This window comes from Pogonomyrmex barbatus, unplaced genomic scaffold (assembly GCF_055798465.1).
Source record: "Pogonomyrmex barbatus isolate J1 unplaced genomic scaffold, ASM5579846v1 scaffold1, whole genome shotgun sequence".
In the NCBI taxonomy this organism is placed as follows: domain Eukaryota; kingdom Metazoa; phylum Arthropoda; class Insecta; order Hymenoptera; family Formicidae; genus Pogonomyrmex; species Pogonomyrmex barbatus.
In genome coordinates, this window is record NW_028297098.1 from 9,696,601 (window position 1) to 9,722,040 (window position 25,440).

Here is a 25,440-nt window from a genome sequence, read left to right on the forward strand (position 1 = left end):
ATAATAAAACTAATAACTGATATGAATATATCAATATCGTAAATATCGCAAAAAGAAATTCAAATTATGTTAACACGGTTATCTTTTCATTATTGTTATTAGTTTTTAAATGTTTAATGCTTCTTTGATAAATTTTTATTAAAAGAAGTATTAATTATTCTTTTTAGTAATAATTTTAATAATTTAGTAATAATTTATCAAAGAAGCATTAAACATTTAACAACAAATAACAATAATGAAAAGGTAAGAGTGCTGACATAATCCACTTAAATTTATTTTTATATTTTTTATTTAAAATAATATTTTTTTATAATTATATTTTTTCCCCGGTCTCTTCCTCCTCTATTTCCTTCCGGCCTCTTTCTCTTCTCCGGCCCTCCTTCCAACTATATCTCATTCGTCCCCCTCGTTGCAAGGTCCATCTTGCACGGGAACGCTCACCATTATTTCGTCTATAAGGCACTGAAAATAATTAAATGTCAAAATATTAATATGTTTATATATATATATATATATATATATATATATATATATATTATACATGACATATATGTGTGTATTTATATACATATAATTATTTCAATAAATAATACCACTCTCTTGCTGCTGCTGCTGTTGCTGCTGCGGTTGTTGTTTCTGTATAAAAAAAACTTCTGAAAAATCTAAAAATTACAAATTAACCAGATACAGATCTGGAAATAATTTTATTGGATCATCAATATTATTATGTAGGACATTTAAATATAATAATAATGTTCACAAATTTCTAATCTAGCAACCGATTTGAATATAACAGATTTCACAGATAATCATTTTAAAGATCCAATAAAATTATTTACATATCAGTATCTGTTCAAATTTTTATATTTGTCAGCAAAAGCATTCTTTTTCTTATCAAGTTTACCTGCTCCCGCAGCTGTTGCAATTGCAGCTCATGCTGCTCTCTTAATTGCTCATTTGCAGCTCATGCTGTTTCTGCTGCTGTTGCAGCATATCAGCAAATTTTTTCTTTTGCTCTGTAAAATACATAAACTATATAACATTATTATACTACTGATTATACTACTGATATTAGATAATGATAAAATTTTAATACACGCGTACACGCGTACGCACGCAGGCACACGCATGCACACACGCATGCACACACGCATGCACACGCATGCACACACGCATGCACACACGCATGCACACACGCATGCACACACGCATGCATGCACGCACGCACGCACGCACGCACGCACGCACGCACGCACGCACGCACGCACGCACGCACGCACGCACGCACGCACGCACGCACGCACGCACGCACGCACGCACGCACGCACGCACGCACGCACGCACGCACGCACGCACGCACGCACGCACGCACGCACGCACGCACGCACGCACGCACGCACGCATGCACGCACGCACGCAGGCACACGCACACGCAGGCACACGTACACACAGGCACACGTACACACAGGCACACGCAGGCACACGCACACGCATACGATAATGAAGCATATTAAATTAGATTGAAAATGTGATTTATATTTCTTAAATAATAATAAATAACCTGTAGTAACTAACCTGTCATTGCGTCGTTGAGTATGCTACTCGCTGTGTCGCCGAATAAGAAAGAAACAACGATCTCGATTTTCCATTGTTTATCTCACGATGCGCGACGATTTTATTTGTCTTTCGGTGACTTCGTGTACCGTCTTTCGATCACATCGTGTATCGTATTTTATACATCTTGACTTTTTAATATTGAAGAATATATTCGAGATTAAAAGGTATAACTTTCCATATACACATTTATACACATATATATTATATATATATATATATATATATATATATATATATATATATATTTATATATTCACATATACGTATACAGAGAGAGACGATTTAGGATCGTAAAATATTTTGACAAATAACAGAATCCTGATCTCTTTCCGTGACACATGCATACATATAATTTTCATATTATATTTCTATTTCTCTTTTTATCTTTTTTCGATTTTTTTGTCCTTTTATAGTTGATATGGAAATGTGTGACGAATCAATCAAAAAATGTAAACGCTTTATAAAAACTTGGCTTGCTGATAATAGATATCAATCATAAATACGCGAAATATCAAGTAATAATAGTCAGTATCATTGTAGCATTTGCAATAAGAATTTTTCATGTCGTTCATTAATTTCTCGCCATGCAGATTCTGCATGTCATAAAAATAATATTAAAAAAGGATCATCATTACCTAACAATAATGAAAAAAAAAAATATCTCAACCAGTTTTTCAACAGAAATGGTTAGATATCGAAGAATTTAAATGTTGGTTACGAGAAGTACCTAACAATGCAAATTTATCTTTTTATTCCATTTGCAATAAAACTATTACTGGTAGTTTAGCACAAATATATCGTCACGCAGAATCCAAAGCACGTTTAGATAAATATAAAAGTTTCAGTGAGATAAATAAATCAAATCAAAATTTGCAAACGGAAGATAATGAATCACTTTTGTCGTTTGATGAGCGTAAAAAGTTAGCAGAAGTTAGATATGCCACATTAATTGCCGATAAAAATATTTCTCATCAAACTGCAAAAGAGATTCTTCATTTTTTTCAACATATAGGAAAAGATTCTAATATATTAAAAAGCATGAGCATCGGTCGTACAAAATGTAAAAATATTATTACAAACGTTTTATGCCCAATTGAAACGGAACGTGTCGTTAACAAAATTCAGAACACAAAATTTTCAATATTTATTGACGAAACGTCTGATATTTGTAATACTAAATGGATGACTTTTATGGTACGATACGTTGACCCGAAGACATTAGATGTTCGTTCACAATTAGTTAAATTAATTAATATTGATACCAAAGATTCCAGCGCAGAAAAATTGTTTCAAGCATTTAAATGTTAAATGTGGAAAATGAAAATACCATTTTTAAATATTATAGCTCTATCATGCGACAATGCATCTATCATGATAGGAAAATTTTCATCATTTAAAAAAAAAATTAGAAGAAGTATGTTCACATTTATTAACATTTATTAACATGCCCTTGTCATTCCGCTGCATTAATAGCGCATGCTGCATGTAATAAAATACCAGAATTTTGCGAAGAATTATTACAAAAAACTTCTAGTTTTATTAACAATAGCCCCAAACGATTATCTATTTACAATGAATTTTCTGAGTGTTTCCAAGAAACAAATCACAAATTGTTAAAATTATGTTAAAATTACACACGCTGGCTTTCTTATTACTTATGTGTAGAAAGACTTCTGGAATCTTGGGAAACAATTAAATATTTTTTGAACGAAATGGTTGTAAGTGAAAAAACACAACGTGGAGAATATCTGTTGTCTATAATGGGTAATATTGAAACAAAAGCCTATTTTCTTTTTTTAAAATACGTTTTAAATTTCTTTAACGCATTCAATGCATTTTTTCAAACATCAGAAACACGAATTCATTTATTGCAGCCAAAATCTTTACAGTTTCTTTTTCAAATTTGCCAAAACTTTTTAAAAAATAAATATTTAAAACCTTTTTCTGTAAACACAGTTTTCTCTTTATCAGAGAATCACAAAATTCTTCATAAAATTAATTTAGGTACAGAATGCGAAGAATATCTTTACGAATTACTGATACTGCAAGGACACGAAGACGCAGTTACAACTGTTCGAAAAAATTGTTTGATGTTTTATGTAACTGCTGCAGAAGAAATTCGTAAAAGATTACCGATAAATAATAAATTTTTATTAAAATTACAAGTTTTTAGATTTGTTTTGTAAGCTTATATATACTGATAAAGAAACTTCATTTAATGATGTTTCTTTTATAGCTAAAACTATAGGTAATGTTGATGAAGATGCTTTAAAGAAAGAATGGATTGCATTGCCATTAGATTTTACAATGGAAGAGAAGCAAAATCTTTCCAAATTAAATTTTGATAATATGTGGAAGGAAATTTTACATCCAAATAATATTACTAAGTATCCAAATTTAACAAATGTTCTGAATGCTGTTCGATCACTTCCAAATTCAAATGCCGACCCAGAGAGAATGTTTTCCTCTTTAAGTAATTTAAAAACAAAAAATCGAAATAGATTATCGTCGGCTTCCATTAATGCCACGTACGTTTTAAAATCAGGATTAAGTGCGAGAGGAGAAACATGATGATTGAAGAAATCATCTCTTGATTTGTCTCTTATGTCAACAGATAAATTATATGCTAATATTGCTAAAAAAAAACGCAGTACTTTAAGGCTACATGCCGTGAATGACAATGAAATTGCTGGTTCTTCGTGGGCAGGTTATCGGTAAACAATATTACTCAAAAGACAACATCACACAAAATAAACATAAAGATTTCGTAAGAACTTTCATGACGTACGCAAAAGTCTTCTCAAGATTAAAAACATAATAGTAGAGCCATAATTTTTGATAATTAGTATCGATTGAACGAAAGAATGACATAGTAGCCAATACATAATGTAATGAGATTCCATCCACATTTCAAAAGTATATCCAATCTAGTCCAGTATGTCTGAATTATGTTTAACAAAACTGAAGAAACGAAAATTTGTGCTTAGGTAGCACAAATGCCATTTGTAGCGCGTGTAACTCAACAGACTCAATCTTTTTAGTAGACTAAGATGCGTCAAACAAAAACAATACATCAGTCGATTCATCGGTATAGCAAGCATCAATGTGTGTTTCGCAAAAAACGCGTACACTCTAATCCAGACTAGCCAAAATCTGTAATTACATAGTTTGACAATGGAAAAATCTATATTAAATCTATCTATACTATAAATAATACTATAAAAGGCAGCCAGCGCAGACTCGTGTCCGCAATTTCGTAATTAAATTACCAATGTATACCTCGTTCAGCTCATCACGAGCAATCTAGAGACCGCACAAATAATTAACGCGCCTGCCACAATTGATAATTATGTGTTCCGTACGTTCAATACAATTCACCTGCCCACATACCGAATTACAATCATTGTGTCGATACACGAAGCGATTCTCGTATTAGTTGAGATTAGAATAATAGTATTAATACTAATGAAACGAGCCACAAAGTTATATAAATACAAGTGAATCGACTGTATGCAGAGTATTCAAAATTAAAGCTAAACTAAAAATTACAGTAGTTAATCTAATCCTCTAATAATAACTATACAAGAAATAAAGAGAAATATATTCTAATTCAGACGCAAAAAATAATTAATTAGTCAGTAAAAATGTTTACAAATCCGATTCGTAGGTTATCCATCGAAAGTAATGTAAAGCTTGAGTTTCCGCGCATAAAAACCAAACTGTGACATGTCAGTAACAGTTATTATGTAATACTGGTTACATCGATTGTTCAGATAATGAAGAGTTTCTTGACGCGGTCCATACAAGTGCCCAGACGCCAAAAATTCACAGCTTGGCGTCGATAAATGCCCCAACAGGAAACTATCGGTTAATTCCAGGATAACATAAAGCTCAGTGAGCGTTAAATACGCTGATTTACTCTTCTAAAAGGGGGGAAAGAAAATAAATATATATAAATATTAAAGACGCACATATAGTTCTCATCACAGATGAGAAAATACATTAACAAGGATGTGCCGCTTTTACGGGCTAGCATCCTAACATTTAGAGAAACATGTATGATGACTATAAATTAAAAACTATACGTATAGGACATTAATAAATTCAAAAATAGTAAATGTGTGTATCTAGTAAAAGTAGTTGATAAGTAAAATATAATGTATAGTTATTTACCTCGTGATTGTAAATAATATCAAGAAACATAGAGGCATAATAACCTCAATTATCAAGTCATCAAATGGAGACAATAACAATACAGCACAAGATTCACAAGACAGCCTGCAAAAATACACATACTTATACATATACATAATTAAATTGTACTTAACATAACTAAATTGTTTTGTAAAAAGCTTTAATATTACTAAAATGTGGAGAAATTAAAAAAGAATAATATGCCAAGTACTATCAGGTTATAACTGCTCAGTGTTGCCACCTATTCATAGCAAGGAGCACAAGTGTACACCTCGTGCATTTGACCATCCAGGAGGTGGCTCCCTCACAATCAAGTCAAAGATATGGAATATATAATTTGATAAACTATAAAATGCTTAATCAAAAGATCAGAATCTTATAAAAATATACTGATAGACACATAAAATAGATATAAAAGTATAAATTATAAATCAAGAATCGTAGTGTGATGGAAGTACAATCAAAACGTGAAATACGACACAAGGGTTACATACATATGAAATAATTTAAATAAACTAATATAATTTCGCAAGTCAGATCATACTGAAATTAATAAATTAATGGAAACTTAAATGTATACAAAGAAGCACAGTAAATAATAATAACAGAATAAAGATACTATCATTAAAATAAGGAAATAATCCTGTGTAGCTTGCGAATTTACAATAGTACATGGTACATGGTGAATCAGCGTAGCAATAGATAATGAAATATTACATTCAATCAAAAGAAAATCAATAATCATATTCGTGGTATTATAATAAGGCAATTAGAGTGCATATGTTTTAAAAGTTCATTAATTTTTCTGTGTGACAAGCAAAGATTTATGTTGACTAACTAAGATGCTTAAAGAGCATATAGACTCGATAATTTGACACACATACAGCAAATCAATCTATATTGTCAAGTGAATAAATTGGGAATCAAAACGATACTGTCAAAAAATTTTCACGTCTCCAGATTCAGAGTTACAAAAAACTTAAATCTTTCATATATGATAATAAAAAGAACAAAAATCTGCTGCATAGTATAAGTTATAATAAAGTAAATCAAGAATTATAGAGTTAAGTAAGAAATTAAATAGAACACTCCACTGCCGAATAAAGATACAAAGTAAATTAATAATAAGTAGTAATTTATGCAAATGACATACCACTGATATGTAGGCAATACTTTTTCCAGATTGCTTTAACATACTTATTAAATCCATCAAGAAATTCCATAGATTCCAGAAGATATCCCCATCGAGGCAGGAAGATGATGTTTAAGAGATGAGAGCTCAGAGTAGAATTCCAAATTTTCCAGCCAGTGTTGGCGCACCACACTTATCGTTCAGATATACTTCCGAAAAATCGAATGATCCGTCTATTTCACAAATTACAAAGCAACTATTCCGCGTAGCACGAGAGATGGCTGCAATGACGAAACAATAATGATACTATAGATGGAGAGGAGACAACAATGTCGCGACAATTATACGTAGTAGCCGTTTAGCCATCTTGCCAAAAATGTGAATAAGACGGTAAAAGACGGCCATCTTGGACACATACCTCGTACGACGTACAAATCGAGTATAACTACATAATTAATAGATTAATTGAAGACAAATACAATACTTACAATAACTAGACGTCGTTGTTAAAGAAAGACAGTTTTGATAATTATAATAATTATGGACAATTACACAAGGGAACATCACAGGGAGCCTGCCGTGGCTGTAATAATCCCAGGAGACGGGAGATCTTCTACGTCTACGTACAAATAATATGAAAAAACATATAATTAGCACAATTAACCATATAAATTATACCTTAACATAAACAAAAAGACAGCAGAAATCCGAGGAATACAGAAACGTATATGAAAAGTCACACTACAAATCATTACCAAGACACAAGGAGCGGAGCACGAGGCACACACGTCCGACCGTCACAGCAGCCACGAGCAGACAACCTAACCTAACCTAATCTTTTTTTTTTGTTTAAAGAGGAGGAATCTTCGCAAGACCCCCACTGGACGACAGGTGGGGAGTGTGGGATTCGAGTGGGTGGCACGTCGAACGAAAAGCCACCCAGCCTCGCCTACCCACTAAACCTCCTCTGTACCTTTAACGACCGTGACGGGGGAGGGTCCTGGAACGTTGACGGAACAACACATCACGAACCCTCCCCCTGGTCTTGGTCCCGAGGGGCAACACACTCGCTCGTCACCTTCAAGTACCCACAGACATACTCATTTTTACTGATCATTCGTTCAGCAACACACACACGCCCTTCCAATAACAATGGGAGGATTCAGCCGAGTGAGGAATAAGAAGGAACACACTCCTCGTGTGTCTCCAAAAAGGAGGATAACCTGCCCAAAACAGGACCAATTCAAGTTGTATTACATGAAGCATATGTCTGCATAGAAATATTTAAGAAGAACATACCCTCAAGTCATTATCCAGAGCACAAAGGCAGCCCTCCATTCACGAACACCAGGTGTGTTCGTATGTTACAAAGTTACTAGGGACCACGAAATGTTGAGAGAACCCAGACCGCGAAGAACTAGCTCGAGAGTTCCAAATTGACAAGGCGTACGCACATGTGGGTTAACCAATTCTTTGCCGTTCCCTTTCCGCTTTCTCTTTTTCGGACATAACTTTTTCCGCAAAAAGATTCATGGCAGACCACTGTCGCTGTCTGTTTAACATGGCTCTCAGAATTTTCCCCAGATCTGGAGGGTCAATGTCTCCTAACTCGAAGCCAAGAGAATCGTACATGTTATACCGTTGCCAAAACCAGGCCCTACACTCCAGAAGGGTGTGATCCGCGTCATCCCGCTTCCCGCTTGCGCAGTGAGCGCAGACGGGAGAGGGAGCTCGGTCCATCCTATACAGAAAATCATTAAAGCAGCCATGGCCACTCAAAAGCTGGGTCATACGGAATGTCAGTGAGCCGTAGGTATGGCCCAGTCATGCTTCAAGAAACGGAGATAATGCCTCCCTAATCCTAACCCCTGCCTGCCTGTGATCTTCTAGGAGTGATCTCCAGTCCTCAACAGCCCTACGATCTGCCTCCCTCCTTAATTCCTTCCTCGCGCAAAGAGAGAGAGTCACATTTTCCGCTCTTCCTTCCCTCTCCCTCCAATACAGACGCGCAAGACGCTTCGCCCTAATTTTAAAGGGGAAAATCCCGGCTAGCAATGTGGACCCTATATACGATATGGTCCTATAACCACAGATCGTCCGAATCGAGAGCGTTCTTATTGTACTTCCCATTTCTTTCACAGGGAACGATCTATAGTCCAGGCGATTCGCCCAAATGGGAGCACCGTAATAAATTACGGACTGCACGACAGAGGCATACAACCGTCTCTTCCTCTGTCCCGGTCCCTTCAGGTTCGGCATCAATCTACCAACGGCTCCTACCAGTTTCCTTACGCGTGGGATGACGTACAACAAATGATCCCTAAATACGAGTTGCATGTCCAGAATGAGACCTAGATATTTGATCTTATTTGCTACATTAACTGTTGTTTCCCGAATTTTTATTTTAGGTAGAGTATCCGGCAGGGCAAGATTCCTTTTGCAAAAGACCGCCACTTCAGTCTTCTCAACAGCCACGTTTAATCCCAGTTTCTCTATTCTATTGACAACTGTGGCTGTATAAGTTTCCGCTCTGTGGATCGCCGTCTTAAAATTCTTGGCCACTGAGACTAAAAGTGTATCATCAGCATAATATGAAATGTGACATCCTTCAGCGTCGTCATCTCCAGCGAGTATCTGGTCGTATGCTATGTTCCATAATAGCGGTCCCAAAACCGAACCCTGTGGGATCCCTCTGGTGATCTGGAAACTTCTCAGATCACCATTCTTATCTGTGTATACTGCTTTTCTGTTGCACAGGTATGCTCTAATTATTGTTCGCAAGTAATCCGGGACACCTTTCCTTTCCAGCGCCATCATTATAACATTCCAATGTATGGAATTGAACGCATTTCTGATGTCTAGGCTAACCAGCACCGCGTAACAATTACCCTTGTTTGCAGCATCAACTATATCCAGTACCCTCCTTATGGCGTCTATCGTGGATCTGCCACTTCTAAAGCCGAACTGATAGCTTGAGAGCAGGTTGCCTTTCTCCAAAAATTCGCTCAACCTATTGGCTATTAATTTCTCAAAAAGTTTACCTACGGTGTTCAACAGGCAAATTCGAAACGAAGACAGGTTATTCTTAGGTTTGTTCGGTTTATTCAGAAGTACCAGTTTGGATACCTTCCAGTCAGCGGGAAAATATGATTCCCGGAGGCACCTCGAGAACATTTTAGCAAATACCTCTCCCGCAAGTCCAACCGCAGGTATCAGAATCCTATACGTGTGCCCATCTGGTCCTGGGGACTTTCCATTGTTCTTTAGCCTGTTTGCTGCAATTTCCAACTCCGGAACGGTAATTTCCGGGACATCGCTCAAAGGCGCACACGGACGAAGACTCCAAGGCGCATCACGACCATCATCATGCGGAAAGAGATGCATGATAACTCTACCCACAAACTCCGGTTCAAGGGTCTCACAAATCGGAGGAGTGAGTGCTCTGAGTTTCCCGGTGACTATTCTGTAGGGACGACCCCAGGGGTCACTCTCTATTGAGTCAATTAGTTCCTGCCATGCTTCGTCCTTGGCTCTTGCTATGGCCGCCCCGAGTTTCCTCCTAGCCGCCTTCATTTCTGTCCACAATCGTTGCCAAGTCCATCCGTCTTTACGAGCCCGCGCTCTGGTGTATCTTCTTCTGGCCCTCCTGCATTCCTCCCGGAGCCCCGCGATGTTCTCACTCCACCAGTAGACCCGCTTCTTGCCCGGGCGTCCGTGAACTTTCGGCATTGCGACATTGCATGCATCCCTGACTATTCTCATTACTCTTTGTATGAGAAGGTCCAAGCTCATCATATCGACTCCCGTTAGAGTCCAAAAACCCGCATGAAGTGACGCCAGGAATCCGTCTTTATCGAGCTTACTAAGGCTCCACCTAGGGAAGTATTCCCTAGTACTGGGAGTCTTCTTGGAGCCACCGTGTGGAATATCTATAATTATAGTCTTATGATCAGATGCGTTGTACTCGTCCGAAATACTCCAATCGGAGTTAAGTTCCACAACAGACCATTGCCCCATGCCAGGTCAACCGTCGAGCTTCCCTGCGCCCTGCAGCACGTAACAACTTCAGGAGTGTTCAATAAGTTCAGTTTTTGCCCACAGGACCAGTCAAAAAGCATCCTTCCACGAGTATTACTGCTTTTGTCCTATTCATGGAAACGTGCGTTAAAATCCCCAGCCAATAGAATATACATGTTTTTAGCGGACGCCATAATGTTCAATAAAATTCCCAGGAATCTTTCAAACTCCCTAAGGGACCGACTAGGAGCAAAGTATACGCTTATAATTAAATGGTTGTCGGCCCTGGCCGCCACAATGCCCGGAGCAGAGTCATATAGTTCCCAATTATACGCGAACTTGTCGTAATAAATAAAGCCGCCGTAGGGGGGTTGTCATTCGATAAAAGCCATCTATCATTGTTCCGGCTCACAAAATATGGTTCCGAGATAACAGCAACGTGAGCCTTTGCCTCGATAATCGTGTTAGTTATTAAGTCCTGTGCTGTCGAACATCTATTAAGGTTAACTTGAATAATTCTCATTTTGTGAGCTCAATGTCCATATTATTAGTGTCATCCGGATTATTCAGTGTATCGTTCCCGTGCGTACTGTTATCCCGACTGGTAGATTTCCTCTGCGGCGATTGAGATCCGTTGAGCGATCTATCCCTCAAATTATGAAGAGGACCGGGTAACACCGGCGGACACTCGTCACTACCAGCCCTATGTCCGTCAGATAGGCCCCTCTCACTGCACACAGGACAGTGCGGGCGACATTTACATCTATTTAACTTATGTGTCGGATCTCCACAGATGAAGCACGAGCCAGATCTGTCAATCATGCTGGGACAACGATGTCTGGTGTGTCCTCTGGCGAAACACTTGTAGCATCTAACAGGCCTGGTCGGGAGCAGGTCCACTCTGACGGCCCTGACCCATCCCAGCTTCATACTGCCAACACCAGAGAGTTTAAGCGCGGACTGCAATGGGCATTGCACCCAGACGATTCCAAGGCCGTCTCTGGCGATCCTAATTGGACCGACTCTAACTGGACTCTCCGGGGGACAGCAGCCAGACGCAGAGATCTGCTGTCTAATCTCATCCGCCGTAACTGAATCGTCAAATCCCGTGAGTCTTAAATCTGCATTTCTATTTGGTCTATTGATCCTGACTCTTGGATCATCTATTACAGTTCTCATCTTTTCGACCAGTGCGTCAGCCTTTTCGGATGAGTCAGCATCTCTTAATTCCAAAAGAACTCCACCCGAGAGGGTACGTCTGACCCTGGTGTCCAGACCCTCAAGCTCCTGGTGTGGGATATTCTCTCTGGCCTTTCCAAGTATAGAAGCATATGACGGGCCGCTATCCTCCACGACTATTGAAACAGCCGCCGTAGGAGAAAACGCCTTCGGTTTGGCTCTCCTGGGAGCCACCGGACGTGGAGTACGCTGTGGAACTGGGTAATTGTCCTTAATCCTATCAGTTTGCTCATTTCCTCTCCCGAAGTCTGCATTCGATATACCGTTACCCGATCTTCTTCTCTTATTCCTTCTAGGAACTTCCCACCTCTCCGAATCCCTTCCCCCTACGTCAGAGGAAGATGCCGGCGTGTTATCCGCCAGTGACGGCATCAGACGTGGTCTCGGATGTTTTTCCATTCTTTCGCGTCGGATCTCCGGGATGTTGGATCTACTCGGCTTCCTATCTTTGGCTACTTCCGAATCATCGAACAGCAACGACCTCATCGCGTCCGTGAAGCGAACAAGTAGTTCATTCGCTACTTTCCGTTTTTCATTTCTACTATTGTCTGCCTTGATGACATTTCTACTGTTATTCTCAGTGTAATTAGTATTCTTTGTTCTAGTTAACTCCCGTGCCGCCGCAGAAGGACGACTACTAATTCCCTCATCCGAGCGAAGTCTGGCAACGGCAGAGTACGCTGGACGATCCACAGGATTGCTGTCAAAGGAGGACCTCTTGCTGTTGAGTTTATCCGTAAGTACTTTTACAGACTATCTAAGCATCCTATTTTCCTCCTTTAATTTATTAATTTCTTCTTTGAGCTCCTGATAATGGACTCCTTGTATAGCATCCTTATTTCTAGCCTCTTTCCTGGAGACAATATCCTCGATTGCTCCTTTCGCCGACCAAAGGTTGACTTTCATCACCTTACTAACCGGACCCTGCAAAGAGCTAGATTTCCTCCTGCAATTCTCCACTTCGCTGAGCCATTCCACAACTTGATTTCCTGCATCGGCTACACTGAGAAATTTTATCATGTTCTTTCTATCCTCAATTTCCAGTTTCTGTCCTATAGTTAGACGATCTTTCTCTTTATTTCTAGGAGAGGAGCCCAGTCTTCTTTTCTTAGATCTACCAGCCGAGTAGGCAGGACTCTCGCCAAAGTTAGCGGAGGATTCCATGCCTGCGTATGAGTATGAAACGAAGCTTACATCGTCGTCCGACTCGATCAGACTGATCACTTCATCAGTTTGCCCGTTTATATCCTTGCTGCATCCAGGTAAATTGCCAATTTCTCTATCCTTGCTACGGGAACTATTTTCCATAGGATAGTCGACATACTCTTGTGACCTGTCTACGTTCGCAATTCCAGGATCCGGGAATCTGGCCGAATCCAACTCCACATTGCTAGAAGTCTCCTTGGGATAGGAGTCATCCCTGCCAAATTTCTGGTCACTCATCTGACCAGATGATTCACCACCTACCTGCCCTACGCCAATTAACGAAGACCTACTGGAGGCAGGGACTCGACCTCCAGCGCCACGACCCTCCTGCTTTCCCACTGCAGGAGGGGTCCCGTTGCGCAATGACGACCGCACGGAGAGCGGGTTCTCCCCACGAGGCCGCCTCACTACCATCCGAGAAGCAGCGGGGGGTGATTTTTCAATCATTTTACTCATTGTTCATAAGTTTTAATTGATTTTTTTGACAGGAGTAATCCTCTCCTGTCCCGCCATTGTTGTGTTGAGGGGGGACATTTCAACACAGTCGTCAACAGAAAGACTATCCAGTAGATACACAAAATACAGCACACAATTTGATTTGTTCACAGAAGTAATCATCTCCTGTCCCGCCAGTGTTGCATCGAGGAGAGAAGTCTCCATGCAGTCATTGAAAAAAAATATCCGTCCAGTAGAAAAGAAAAAGCTCAGGTAAGAGACTTCTGGTGATATTTAAATCACATTGCTCACTAATGGCTGTATTAATCCTTCATTTGCTGCTGTTATAATACTGGTTTACTAATGTATAAACTGTATTTACACATGTTTATTAACAGATATAGGCCAGCTGGGACAACAACCTTCCACTGCTGCTCCCTCATGATACAGTGGCATGCCGTATCCAGTGAGCCCGAGAGATCAGATTCGATTATTTATATCGGTATGGACTACGCATACCTCAAGAGCCACATCGTTGGAAAAGAGCGAGCCTGAATTACACAGGACTTCAACGACTGGATGAGGTGTATGTTCAGCAGAACAATGTAAGTTAAAATGTACGTTCTTATGCTATAAACAGGTCTCAAACCTCGCTGCGTTTAAGAAAGACTATATAAACGTCTCGACTAGCGCATAAAGTTCCAAATCGTATCTTAATTTTTATCACTTAATGTTTCCAGTCATGTTGTATATACATAAATGATAATAACTAGTTAAAACAGTACACATAAAGACAAGAAAATAAAGAACGACTTAACACTACGTTATAATTAATATCAAAAGGTGGAAAAGATCAAAAAAGAATAGAATATAAAATTATAATAATATGTAAATAAATATCAGAGAATAGATGAACAAATGACACATGTAATGCTCCTATAAAAGGAAAAAGTTATAAAAATATACCGAGATCAACAAATCAGCAATACTTATAAAAATAACTTAATAATTAATTAGATAACTAACACTAAGTAATAACTGTTTATAATTTAACAGTTAAACAAATGATAAATAACAAATAATAACAATAAGAATAAAAAATTAAAATATTCGCAAAACATTAACACTACAACTCAACATGACTATGGAAACAAAAATGCCAAGTTCAGAATTATAGAATTAATACATATCTCGATTAAATAGAAAAGCCACTACCAAGAGATATGATATTCTCAAGAAATAAGTACAATAGTAATCTCGTTTAATTACATTTAATAGATGTGTAGACAAAGTACATTCTCACTGCTATTACTAGTCTAGCAAAGTTAGTATCGTAGACAAGAGATTTATTTTTGTAAGCAACAGTAATACAATGCATATGTTTTACTCAAGTACATAATATAATGTTAATCTTATTTGTTTCAGCAATATTCATCGAGGGAGAGACCCATATGCCATGAGCATCAAGCTACATCTCAGATTTATTACTAAAGATCTGATTGCGAATGTGATAACCAATGTAATTGATATTTGTAATACTTAATTATAATAAAGACAAATCGAAATAATATGTTCTTAGATTACTTTAACACAAAAAACATACATATGCGGATGGATTAAGATAATTAATTGACAATGACAATGTATAATAAGCTATCTTTACGCTTTTAGAAAAAAAAAAAAGATTTGTTCTAGTTCAAAAAACTGAATAATAAGAAATTGATGGATGCATGAGAGGTTGTAAAGTGCAATCGTCGTAGAATACATCCTGTTCTCACTCAAATAATTAAAGTAACCAGTTCAGACGATTATATTACTTAGACATATAAAATAAGTAAATAAGTACATAAGTAAGTAAAAATAATAAGTAGGAAATAAGTACTGCGCTTATAGAAACAAAAATAATAGTGTTAATGATGAGGCACAAGAAAGATATAGCATAAATCTTGCAGTACAGATAAATTAACCTGGCTAACTAAAAATTACGCTATCAGACGATACAAATTAGGGCAAATAAGAATAATAATCTAGACTATACATATATATATATATATATATATATATGCGTGAAATGACTTAACTATTTATAAAAACAAAAATGCCAAGTTCAAAATTATAAAATTAATACATATCTCAATTAAATAGAAAAGCCACCGCCAAGAGATATGATATTCTCAAGAAAAAGTACAATAGTAATCTCGTTAAATTACATTTTATAGATTTGTAGACAAAGTACATTCTCCCTGCTATTACTAGTTTAGTAAAGATAGTATCGTAGACAAAAAGTTTGTTCTTATAAGCAACAGCAATGCAATGCATATGTTTAACTCAAGTACATAATATAATGTTAAATCTTATTTGTTTCAGCAATATTCATCAATGGAGAGACCTGTGCCATGAGCAGCAAGCTACATCTGAGATATATTGCAAAAGATCTAATTGTGAATGTGATAACCAATATAATTTGATATTTGTAATACCCAATTATAATAAAGACAAATCGAAATAATATGTTCTTAGATTACTTCAACACAAAGAATATACATATGCGGATGAATTAAAATAATTAGTTGACAATGACAATGTATAATAAGCTGTCTTTATGCTTTTAGAAAAAGATTTGTTCTAGTTCAAAAGACTGAAGTGAGTGTGAAGTGAGTATCAGAATTATAATAAGAAATTGATGGATGGATGAGAGATTGCAAAATGCAATCGTCGTAGAATACATCCTATTCTCACTCAGACAATTAAAACGACTAATTCGGACGGTTATATTACTTAGACATACAATAATAAGTAAATAAGTACCCAAATAAGTAAGTAATAAGTAGGAATAAGTACTGCGCTTATAAGAACAAAATAATAATGTTAATGATGAGGCACAAGAAAGATGTAGCATAAATCTTACAGTACAAATAAATTAGCCTGGCTGATTAAAAATTACGTTATCAAACAATTCAAATTAAAGTAAATAAAATTAGTAATCTAAACTGTACATATATATATGCATGAAACAACTTAAATAGTACGAATTAGCGTGATTAGAATATATTTCTTATCTTATGATTATAACGTTTTCGAAAGTTATTCGCTCTATTATAAAATAATCGCCAAAGTTATATTAAATTCCATCAAGTACAAGTACAGCAAGATAAGCTGAATCGTTAAATAATTCAGACTGTGCCATATAATCTCAGTTGCTACATAACCATTTAATCATTTCCAGACAAACATCCCAGCCCCATGAAAAAGCGCAGGGAAACGACAATAAAAAAGAAATTTAATAACGTCAGACGATAATAAAATCAATTTATGAGTATCATACTCTTCCCAAAATAGCTCATGTGGCGCATAAATTAAGTATCAAGTTCCGAGTGAGAATATTACATATGCCATATTATACGTAATCATTTCAATTTTTCTAATATGTTTGTGTGTAATAAGCCTGACTATAGTCAGTTTCTAGTTAACAGGTGTAGCCTACTTAGTAAAAATGTAAGACTTAATCGGTATATACAGCGTTAATATAACTAATAGTAATGATTATTTACAGGAACTTAACTATAATAGCTCGTATGTATCCTATATTACAGCTTTAGGGGCACAGTCATTACCCCTGTCAAGGAGGGAGGCAGACGCCAGGCAAAATCAATTTCAAGTTTTCTCAAAAGTATATCAATTATCAAAGCAGAGGCATTACAATAAGGCCAAGGCGTATGAAGTTTATCAAAATAAATAAACTTAACTTGATTAAACCTTACGGTGTTAGAGCAGATATGTTCCCTCCCACAAAAGAATCCACAAAAAAAATTTTTACATGAAACAAAGCCAAGATGACTGAAGTAACAAAAGATCGGCAAAGATCAAAAGAATCGGCAAACGATATTACTCAAAAAATAACACACGCGAAATGAATATAAAGATTTCATTAAAATTTCCATGACGTACGCAACAGAGACTTTTCTCAAGAATAATATCATGATAATAGAGACGTAGTACTTGACAACTATTATCGATTGATCAAAGAATGGCATGGCAACACGTAATGTAATGCAATTCTATCCAAATTTCCAGATTACATCTAATCTAGTTCAATATGTCTAATTCACCTCTAGTAGAACTGAATAAACTGAGATTTGTACTATGTTAACACAAATGCCATCCGTGGCGCACAATACTTAGCAAAATCAATCCATTAAGTAAACCAAGATGCTTTAAACAAAAATGATACACAATACGTCAATCAATTCATCGGTATAACGAACGTTAGCTAAGATTAGAATAAAATTAATACTAATAAAATGAGTTATAAAATTATGTAAGTACAAGTGGATCGATTATTTGCAAAGTATTCAAGAACTAAAACTAAACTATAACTACAGTAACTAATTATTGATGACTAAAAAAGAATGAACGAAAAATATAATATGATTCGGACGCAAAATAGTTAATTAAACGATAAGAGTGTTTACAGAAGACGGATTCGTGGATTGTACGTCGAGAGTGAAGTAGAGCTTGTGTTACCACGCATAAAAAGCCAAATTGCAACATGCCGGTATCAGCTATCAAGTAGAGATGATTATATCAAATGCTCGAATGAGAAGTCTCTCAATGCAGCCCATACGTGTGCTCAGGCACCGAAATATAATATCTTGGGGTCGATAAAAATGCCAACAGTAGATCCTTGGTAAGTTCCCGGATTACACAAGGCTCAATGGGTATAAAGTACGCTGATTCACTTCTAAAAAAGGAGAATAGTAAGTATTTATGAATATTAAACGCACATATAGTTCTCATCGCAGATGAGAAAAAACATTAATAAGGATGTGCCGCTTTTATGGGCTAACATCCTAACATTTAACGACACATATATGATGACTATATTTAGTAATTATGAGTACGAAACAATATTATATTCGAAAGTGATAAATATACCATCACTGGTAATAATAGCAAGTAAAAATAAAATGTGTGATATATGATTATTTACCTTGTGATTAAAAATACTGTCAATATTAAGAAACATAGAGGCATAACAACCTCAATTATTATATCATCAAGAGAAGACAATGACAAAACAGCACAGGAATCACAGGACAGCATCACACTGCAAAAAATTCACATATTTATACCTAAACTTAATTAAATTGTACTTATTATGACTAAATCGTTATATAAAAAGGCTTGAAATTTACTAATATGCTGAGAAATTAAAAAAAATGATATATCAAGTACTGTCAGGTTATGACTGCTCAGTGTTGTCAACCCAAACATGACAGGGAGCACAAAGTGTACACCTCGTGTGCTAGACTATCCGAGAGGTGGCTCCCTCACACTCAATTCAAAGTTATAGAATATATGATAAATTACAAAATGTTTATTAAAAAAGATCAAGATCTTATAAGATATACTAAAAAATACATAACGTAGGTGTAAAAAATATAAATTATATATCAAAGATCGCAATGTGATGCAATTACGAACAAGAGATATGAAATACGGCACAAGGTTGCATACAAAATGAAATTTTTAAATAATCATTAATTTCGCAAGTCAACTCATAATGAGATTGCTAAATTAGAAAACTTGAATGTACATGAAAAAGGCACAGTAAATATAATGACTGAGTATAGATATTGTCATTGAATAAAAAAATAATCCTGTAAGGCTTGCGAACTTACGATAGTACATGGTGAATCAGCGTAGCAAGATAATATTACCATTACATTCAATACGTTCAATAAATAGTTCAATAGAAATATATAAACATATTCATAACATTATAACAAAGCAGTTAGAGTGCATATAATTTAAAAAGTTCATCAATTTTTATGCGACAGGCAAAGTTTCATGTTAACCAACTAAGATGCTAACAGAGTGTAACGACTCTACAATTTGACATATACATAGCAAATCTATATTATCAAGTAACAAGCTAGCAAAACTAAACGAATTTGTTGAGAAATTGCATATCTTCAGATTCAAAATTACAAATACTTAAAATCTTTCATACATAATAAGAAAAGGAACAAAGATCAGCCACGTAGCATAGATTATAATAAAGTGAATCAAAAAATTATAAAAATAGATAAGAGATTACGTTGAGCACTCCACTGCCAAATAAAGATACAGAGTAAAATGATACCAATTAATAATTTATGTAAAGACATACCGCTAATGTGTAGGCAATGCTTTTCCCAGATTGTTTTAACCTATTATTTAGATCCATTCAGATGTTCCATAAATTCCGCAAGATATCCCCATCGAAGCAGGAGAATGACATTCAGGAAATGAGAGCACGGAAAAGAATTCCAGATTTTCCAACCGATTTCGACACACTGCACTTATTTTCGATATATTTCCAGAGAACTAAATGATCCGATTGTTTCACAAAATTATAAAGCAACAAACTCCGCGCAGAACAAGAGATGGCTGCAATGACAAACATTAATGGCACTATGTATGGAGAGGAAGTAACAATGACGCAACAATTATACGTAGTGGCCGCTGTTTAGCCATCTTGCCAGAAATGTGAATAAGACGGCGAAAGACGGCCATCTTGGACACATGCCACGTACGACATACAGATTGAGTATTACATCATAATATTTATAAATTAATTAGAGACAAGTACAATACTTACGATGACTATACATCATTGTTAGGAAAAATAGCTTTAATAATTATGACAATTATAGACAGATTTACAAGGAGACGTCACAGGGGAGCCTGCCGTGGCTGCAATAATCCCTGAAAACGGGAGATCTTCCGTCTAAGTACGATTAATATGTAAAAACATACAATTAACACAATTAATCATGCAAATTATACCCTAATTTACACCAAAAAATAGCAGGAATCCAATGAATAGAGTAACGTATATGAAAAGTCACATCAAAACTTATCACCAAGCACACGGAGCGGAGCACGAGACACACACGTCCTACCATCACTACAGCCACGAGCAGACTTTTTTTTTTTTTTAACGAGGGGAAATGCCGTTAAGCGGCACGGAGTGTGGGACTCGGGACACCCGCAAATGAGCGCACGCCCCCCTACCCACTAAAACCCCCCAGGGGCTCGCGAACGCAAAGTGAGGGTGACCGGGGAACACATGCAGTACACATCCCGGCCACCTTCGTGTCGAGGAGTCTAAGAACCCATCAAAGGGGCATAATGCCCAAGGGCGGCTGAGGCACAGAAGGTGTCTCAGCCACCCGACACAACTACGTGTCGACCTGCCCTGAGCTTATTGCTCTGGTGGGGCAGGTCGACTACGTAGGACCCGCTGGGGGAGAGGGACCTCTCCTCCAGGAGAGGGAGGAGAACCTCCCCCACACCGGGCCCTTTTATCCGGCGGACCCTCGGGCGAGCTGCCCGGGGCCGCCTCTACCTCCATCTCCACCGCGTCGGCAGATCCCTGACTAAGAGGAGTGGCCGACACGGTGGGTTCCACGGTAACCCCATCCCCAGAGGGATGGGGCTCCGGGCGGGCGGGAACGCCCCGAACGGGGACGCAACCCGGACCGCCGGTGGCGTGAGAGGACTTACGTCCCCCCACGTTGCAGGAGGGGCAGAAGGACGGATTTCTACAATCCGCCCGTACATGCCCCTCCTGCCCACAATTGTGGCAGCAGAGAGCCAGGTCGCCACGACCCGGACACCTCTGCTGCATATGTCCCTGGGCCTGGCACCGGAAACATCGGAGTGGCCTGCCTTTGAGCAGGTCCATCCGAGCCGATGCCCAGCCCAGGACAATGCGACGCCCTCTCGCAACGCGAAGGGCCGCGGCTGCCGGACATTGGGCCCAAATAGTCCCAAGACCGGAGCCGCCGCTCACAAATCTCGGCTGACCGGTGCGGACGTCGGCAGCCCCACAGCCGCCTACCGCCGCGATCCGGTCAGCCACCTCCTTGACAGTCACGGATCGGTCAAACCCGCTAATGCGGAGGTCAAACCTCCGCACGGGCCGACCGATCCGGACTGTCGGGTCCTCCTCGAAGAGAGCCCCCATGCGAGACGCTAATTCGTCCGCAAGGGGGCCCGCAGCAGCGCCGCCGGGAACCTCCATGAGGAAGGTCCCGGCCCTCGAGCGCCGAGGACGGATACCGCCCGAGATGCCCACCTCCTCAAGGGAAATGGCATCCCTCGCCCGGGCGATTACGTCCTCCAGCCGACGGTCCCCGGATACCGCGACCGAGATCGCGGCGGATGCGTTTCCGGGCGGTGGAGAGGGGCATAATGCCCGCCCTCCGACCTCCCATTGATTGGGATGGTGGGGGGACAGGCGGGGAAGGAACTTTCCCGGCCGACTTCCCCCCCTTATTTCTCTTCTTCCTTCCCTTCACCACCACGGGGGGAGGAAGGGGAGGAGGCTTGACAGCCGCCGGGGCACGCGGAAGACCGACACCGGCCGAGGGAGCAGAAGCTCCCGTTGATACCGGCGCGGCCCCACCGCCCCCCTTTTTTGGCTGACGGGGGATAATAGACCGAGGCCCTAAGGCCTTAGGTCCACCCCCGCCAGCAGTTTCGGGCTTAAGGGTAGGTGGGACCAAAGTCCCACCAGCACCCTGCCGGGCCTTCTTTTTCCCCCCTTTTTGCCCTTAGAGGCAGGAGGGGGTGGATGGAGAGGAGGAGGAGGAGGGGGCAAAACACCCCCAGCAGAAACCCTCCTGCTGCTGCGTCTGACGACGGTGGACCAAGAGGCCGCACCGCCGCCAGTAATAGGCTCCGGAACGAGGAGCGAAGGCCCCGCCACCGGAGAAACAACCATCTTCTCGGGGGGAGGGGGAAGGGGCGTCGAACCACCCCCAATGTCCCCCGAGGGACCACTATCGATGTTCCCACCAGCTCCCCAAGAAGATGGAGGACGCTGGATGGGAATGGGGCTCCTCTTTTCGAGGGCCCCCACTCGAGCAGCCAGGCCCTGGAGAGCCTCGGTCATCCGGTCTAACGTTCGGAGAACCTCGGTGTCCAGGGCCTGCTGCGGCGCCACAGGGGAGATGGGGCGGAAACCCCGAGTCTCCCCGCCGAGCGCCTCTTGGCCCAGAGGGGGATCAGACCCGGCTAACCGGGTGGCCACACCTCCGATGGAGCCCAGAGCTGGAGAGACGCTACGCAAATATTTATTTGCGCTTCGCGTCTTCTCCAGCTCTGCGGAAAGCCGCTCCACCTCGTCCCTGAGCAAGCGATTCTCGCCAGGGACGAGACCTTGCTGGGATCCGAAGACGATCCCATCCGTCCCGCGGCGGTCCGATATAAGGCATAAATAGTCTCCCGGAGAAGGTAGTGTTTCACCGTCATCCGCCGCGAGACGGATCCCTGGAGAGAGGAGGAGGAATTTCGGTCCTTCTCCAACTCATGCAGCCACTGAGTGGCGTGCGACGACACCTCGGAGGGTGCCATGTGCTCGATTTGTCGAGCAAAATGCTCGAACTCCCGGCGCTGGTCGCTGGTCATGTTAGCGACCGGGAGCGAGCCCACCCTGTCCTCATCCGAGGATATGTCCTCCTCCACCACAAGGCGGCGAGTGACGGAGAGGTGCGGAACCTTTCTCCTAACACCCACCGCCTTGGGTAGAGGATCCCCACTGACCCGCGCCCTCTCGATCTCTAAGACCGTCGGGGACGCGGGTCGCATAGGGGCCGTCCCGTCTTTGCGGGTGCGGCCCCTATTTCTTTTTAGCGGCCTGGAAGGGCCGAGGTCCGAATCGGACTCCATTGGAGTCCTTAGCCCACTAGAGCCAGGGACTCCGACGATGGCAATCGGGGGACGGACCACCTCAACCGAGGTGACCGAAGGCCCGACAACGGCGGGAACCGGCACTGCCGCGCCGGATGACACCCCCCCTCCAGAAACCGAGGGAGGAGGATCAGAAGCCGCATCCACCCTGGGTCCCAAGCAGACCACAGGTGTGAAGAGCTCATCCGCTCCTCCCCTAATCCTCTCAGGAGTATACAGGGGCCCGAAAGCCGCTGGATCCTCCTCGTACTCCGAGACCCAGTGAAGGACTGAACCCTCAGAGTCCGACGGCTCGTCGTCCCAACCTGGGACGCAAACAAACGCCCCAGATGGCGTGAGACGCTCATGGAATCCCGGGACGTCAGGGGTCAACCCCACGAGCGTACCCGGAATATCACGCCTGAAGACGATCCGGCCGCCAAGGCGTCTCCGAACCGTCTCCCTAATCACACCTCTACGGAACTAGGTGCGCCGTGTTACCACGGCCCCAGGAGGAATCCGTGGAATGCGACCCAATCCAACGGCACAAGGCCTGAGCCTTGTATCCTGGAGCGAAGCTCCACAAGGCTCATACAAGCCTTCTCGTGCGATAGCCAATGGGCTAGCGAAGCTCGCCGACAACTCCGCTATTCGCCCGTCGTAAGATGACGACGTGGGGGAGACCGGGACCATACCCCCCCCCTAACACGCCGGGACCTGGGGCTCCGAAACCCCTCGCCCCAGTAAATTCGAAATCCTTTTGTTGTCCATTTCCATGATATTTATGAAAATGGTTTAACTTCGGGGTGGCCTTCCCCTAGGTCGGTTGCTTTAGCCCGGCTAAGGAGCCCGACCTGCCCCGTAACACACCGTGCCGCCGGACCCAGATCTCGGAATATGTCCGAGCGGCCCCGACGGCACCCAGACTGTGGACCCTGCCCCGGAATACGTCCGGGCGGCCCCACAGCCCGTCTCCCGGGGGGAGCAAGCCCCCCCCCCCATGGCATATGTCTGCCGCACCGCCAGGAAGACTCAGCGATGCAGCGACATGCCTGCGGGAACACCCGCTCGATGGGCCTTAGACCCTGCGCCTCGCACCCGGGCTTTCCCGGGGCAGAACCCCGGTACTGCCAACAGGTGGTCATTGGAGCAGGGAGCCCCCTCACCACGACAAGGTGGCCCATCACGAGGGGGGGGCCACGAGCAGACTAACCTAACCTAACCTAACCTTTTTTTTTTTTTGTTTAGAGAGGAGGAATCTTCACAAGACCCCCACCTGACGACTGGTGGGGAGTGTGGGATTCGAGTGGGTGGCACGTCGAACGAAAAGCCACCCAGCCTCGCCTACCCACTAAACCTCCTCTATACACACAACGACCGTGGCGGGGGAGGGTCCTGGAACGTTGACGGAACAACTCATCACGAACCCTCCCCCTGGTCATGGCCCCAAAGGGCAACACAATCATTCGTCACCTAAAGTACCAAACAGACACAAACATTTATACTGGACAGTCACACAGCATCATACACACATCCTCCTCCAACGATGGGAGGATACAACAGAGTGGGGAATAGGAGAAAGAAAGCACACGTCTTGTGTGGCTCCAGAAAGGTGGATAACCTGCCCGAAACAGGACTAGTCCATATTGTGGTACGTAGAACGCATATCTACATAGAGATATTCAATAGAATTATACTCTCGGGTTATTACCTTCGGGTATTAGGGCAACCCATCATACATGAACACACGCCGGGTGTGACCATATGATATGATATAAGATTACCAGGAACACGGAATAATAAGAGCACCTAGACCGCCGAAAACCAGCTCGAGAATTCCCAAATGGAGGCGCACACGCAAGTAGATTAACCGATCCCCT

General features: G+C 41.0%; 3 long non-coding RNA genes across 12 annotated transcripts in view; 1 reads left to right on the plus strand and 2 right to left on the minus strand.

Annotated features, from left to right (window-relative positions):
* Nucleotides 1–16,323, plus strand: part of LOC148938064 (uncharacterized) — a 52,020-nt gene extending 35,697 nt beyond the window's left edge. The window contains exons 1-9 of one of the 8 annotated variants that reach the window (XR_016141404.1): nucleotides 8,157–12,068; nucleotides 12,133–12,400; nucleotides 12,496–12,705; nucleotides 12,805–12,935; nucleotides 13,285–13,461; nucleotides 13,555–14,113; nucleotides 14,239–14,445; nucleotides 15,266–15,359; nucleotides 16,208–16,323. This is a non-coding gene — a long non-coding RNA (uncharacterized LOC148938064). Of the gene's footprint in view, nucleotides 1–8,156; nucleotides 12,069–12,132; nucleotides 12,401–12,495; nucleotides 12,706–12,804; nucleotides 12,936–13,284; nucleotides 13,462–13,554; nucleotides 14,114–14,238; nucleotides 14,458–15,265; nucleotides 15,409–16,207 lie in introns of those variants that run through there. The other 7 variants (XR_016141402.1, XR_016141405.1, XR_016141406.1 and 4 more) reach the window with 7 other exon arrangements.
* Nucleotides 238–7,832, minus strand: LOC148938065 (uncharacterized). Of its 2 annotated transcripts, none has more exons than XR_016141411.1 (8): nucleotides 7,699–7,832; nucleotides 7,432–7,562; nucleotides 5,982–7,224; nucleotides 5,791–5,895; nucleotides 1,576–5,540; nucleotides 905–1,016; nucleotides 594–636; nucleotides 238–462 (listed from the first exon to the last, which is right to left on the minus strand). It is a non-coding gene; the product is annotated as an uncharacterized LOC148938065 (long non-coding RNA). The 2 variants fall into 2 exon arrangements; XR_016141410.1 differs by having other exon boundaries at nucleotides 244–462; nucleotides 6,965–7,224.
* On the minus strand, nucleotides 15,097–20,919 carry LOC148938066 (uncharacterized). 2 transcript variants are annotated; one of them, XR_016141412.1, is made up of 5 exons: nucleotides 20,672–20,919; nucleotides 20,484–20,590; nucleotides 20,013–20,272; nucleotides 18,831–18,947; nucleotides 15,097–18,581 (listed from the first exon to the last, which is right to left on the minus strand). It is a non-coding gene; the product is annotated as an uncharacterized LOC148938066 (long non-coding RNA). The 2 variants fall into 2 exon arrangements; XR_016141414.1 differs by lacking the exons at nucleotides 20,013–20,272; nucleotides 20,484–20,590; nucleotides 20,672–20,919 and adding an exon at nucleotides 19,036–19,117.
* Nucleotides 20,920–25,440: the final 4,521 nt, after the last annotated feature.